We start from the raw sequence: 3,417 nt of genomic DNA, 5'->3' as shown, positions 1-3,417 counted from the left end.
GTGGGTCTCGAACCCGCGGGCTCAGGCAGTCCACTCACCTCAGCCTCCCAAAGGCGCAGGATTACAGGCTGAGCCACTGAGCCCGGTTTGTTTTCGTTTTTGAGTTGGAGGTCTTACTCTGTCCCCCAGGCTGGAGTGCAGTGGCATGATCACACCTCACTACAACCTCAACCTCCTGGGTTCAGGTGATCCTCTCATCTCAGCCTCCCAAGTAGCTGGGACTACAGGTGTGCACCACCACACCTGGCTACTTTTCTAATTTTTTCGTGGAGATGAGGTCTCGCTATGTTGCCCAGGCTGGTTTTGAACTTCTGGGCTCAAGCAATCCTCCTGCCTTGGCCTCCCAAAGTGCTGTGTTAGGGTTGCAGATGTAAGCTACTGTGCCCAGTCTGTTTTGTTTTGTTTTGTTTTGAAACAGCATCTCACTCTATCGCCCAGGCCAGGGTCAGGGGTCAGTGGTACAATCATAGTTCACTCCTCGACTCAAGTCATCCTCCTGCTTCAGCCTTTCAAGTAACTGGCACTACAGGTGCATGCCACCATGCCTAGCTAATCTGCCAGAGTTTTAAGTTCAAAGACCCATTGTCTCTTTTCTTCCAGTGTCTTTATATGTCCTGTCTGTTCTGCCAGGAATGCATTTCCATCCTTCTTCTTCTGGCTAATTCCTGCTCACCCATTAGATCCTATGATCGATATTTCTAGTGTAGACCACTATCCATTAAATGAAAAAAATACACTTTGCTGTTAGGTGACTCCCTTTGCTAATTCTGGCCATTGAAATGGAAGTGGAGGCTGGACACAGTGGCTCATGCCTGTACTCCCAGCACTTTGGGAGGCCAAGGTGAGAGGATTGCTTGAGCCCAGGAGTTCAAGACCAACCTAGGCAACATAGCAAGATGTAGTCTCTTACAAAAAATAAAAAAATTTAGCCAGATTTGGTGGCATGTGCCTGTAGTCCCAGCTGCTCAGGAGACTAAGGTGGAAGAATTGCCTGAGCCCAGGAAGTTGAGGCTGCAGTGAGCTGCGATTGCGCCACTGCACTCCAACCTGGGTGGCAGAGTGAGACCCCCAACTCAAAACAAACAAACAAACAAAGAAATGGTCATGGAGATGACAGACATCATTTTGTGTGTCAATCACTTCTCTGCATAGGCATTGAAAAACCCATACATGTTTTTCCAGTCTCCCTCTTGCTCCTCTATGGCAACTGAGGCAGTGAGTTTCAGACTGTGCAGCCACAGATGGTGGGAGACATATCAACCTGGACTCCCACATGACTGTGTGGAGCCAAGACCCTGTCAACCTGTGTAGGATGAGTAACATGAAGGTGAAATAAACTTTGGTTGGGTCAAACCACTGAGCGTTGGACTTATTTGTTGCTGCAGCCAACTTTGACCTATTCTGACTAATACAGAGCCCAACTTGAATGTGGCTTCTTCAGGGAAGTCTTGGATCACAGCCTCAACTTGAAATTCATTCCCCCATTGTAACCTACATGATCATTACTGCAATTGTCACTAAGTAATTATTTCTTGCAGAGGCTAAAGCAACTCCATCTTGGATGCTAATCCACCATGTGGGTTTCTGATGAACCTCAGTTCTATTTTTTTTTTGAGTCAGAGTCTCACTCTGTTGCCCAGACTGGCATGTAGTGGCACACTCATGGCCACCCCAGCCTTGACCTGCTGGGCTCAGACAATCCTTCCACCTCAGGCTTCCAAGTAGCTGTACCTGTACTACCACGTCTAGCTAAATTTTTTATTTATTGTAGAGATGAGGTCTCGTCAAATTACCCAGGCTGGTCTCAAACCAGGCAATCCTCTCACCTTTGCCTCCCAAAGTGCTGGCATGATAGGTGTGAGTCATCATGCCCGGCTAATTTCAGTTCTTAAAAGACCTGAGATTTCCCATTTACCTATTGTTCTTTTGTGTGTGTGTGTGTGTGTGTTGGAGTCTCACTCTGTCGCCCAGACTGGAGTGCAGTGACTGCTCCCAGCCACCGCAGCCTCGACCTGCTAGGCTCCGGCGATCCTTCCGCCTCAGCCTTCCAAGCAACTGGAACTACAGGTGCATGCTACCACACCTGGCTAATTTTTTGATTTATTGTAGAGATGAGGTCTCGCCAAGTTGCCCAGGCAGGTCTTGAACCCGTGGGCTCAGGCAATCCACTCACCTCAGCCTCCCAAGGCGCAGGATTACAGCCTGAGCCACTGAGCCCGGCTTCAGAGCTCATTTCTAGAACATTCTCTCACGCTGCCCCCTGTGTAATGGATGCCTGATAGGCGAAAAAGGACGGCCCCAAGGAAGCCAGGGAAGTTTGACAAGGGAAGTGATCTATCGTGAGAAAGTGCCTAGCCACATGTTTATGTTTTCTTCAGGACTGTGTAATTTATTCCAGCAACTGCTGGGCCTGGGAGGGATTTCCAGGGTGTGATTTATTTCACTGAAGGGCATGGGAACTGAGTGGGTCACCCGGAAACATCCTTGGATCTATGGAAAAGCCTACAATAAAATTAGTGTGCAGTCACCATAATACAGTCACCTCTCTTGTTGAATTCTAAAGTGCAGTTTTCAGTTGGTACCCAGATTGTAGTTTTTTCCAATTTTACTGAGGAATACCTGACACATGATAAGCTGAACACATTTAAACTATTTCAGGCCAGTGGCTCATGCCTGTAATCCCAGCACTTTGGGAAGTCAAGGCAAGAAGATGGCTTGAGCCCAGGAGTTCAAGACCAGACTCAGCAACATAGCAAGACCTCCTCTCTACAAAAAAATTTAAAAATTTGCCAGATGTGGTGGCATGAGCTTGTAGCCCCAGCTACTTGGGAGACTGAGGTAGGAGGGTCGCTTGAGCCCAGGAGGCTGCAGTGAGCTATGTTGGAAACATGCACTTCAGCCTGGGTGACAGAACGAGGCCCTGTCTCTGTAAAAAGCAAAAGTACTATATTAGCATCTTGTGTTGCATTGTCGTCTCTGTGGTCCATCCTTGGTCAAAACATCGTTATGTGGCACGTGACTGTTACCTCCCAGGGCTGTGAGGGTCACGTGGCCTCAGACAAAAGACACCAGCAGGGCAAAGGGAGGGATCTAGGTAGAAAAACTCAAGGGAGTTGATCTGGAGCCCTGGGGGAGCCAGCTGTGAAGGCCTTCAGAAACAGCTGGAGGAGGCTTTGAGGATGACTAAGTTCCACCACCATTTAGTCATCCCACAAACAGTATTGCGTGTCCATTATGTTTCAACAAGAGAGGCATGAGGGAACAGGGAACTCTGTTTTCTCTCACTGGCATTGCTGACTTTGGGTGTGGGCATGCTGCAAGTGACAAAAGGTTATTATTTTCAGCCGGGCTCGGTGGCTCAGCCTGTAATCCCGCGCCTTTGGGAGGCTGAGGTGAGTGGATTGCCTGAGCCTGCGG

Source organism: Carlito syrichta, unplaced genomic scaffold, assembly GCF_000164805.1.
Source record: "Carlito syrichta isolate Samal-C Ts95f unplaced genomic scaffold, Tarsius_syrichta-2.0.1 Scaffold107967, whole genome shotgun sequence".
In the NCBI taxonomy this organism is placed as follows: Eukaryota; Metazoa; Chordata; class Mammalia; order Primates; family Tarsiidae; genus Carlito; species Carlito syrichta.
The sequence above is the reverse complement of the archived record's forward strand: the minus strand, read 5'-3'. Positions refer to the sequence as shown.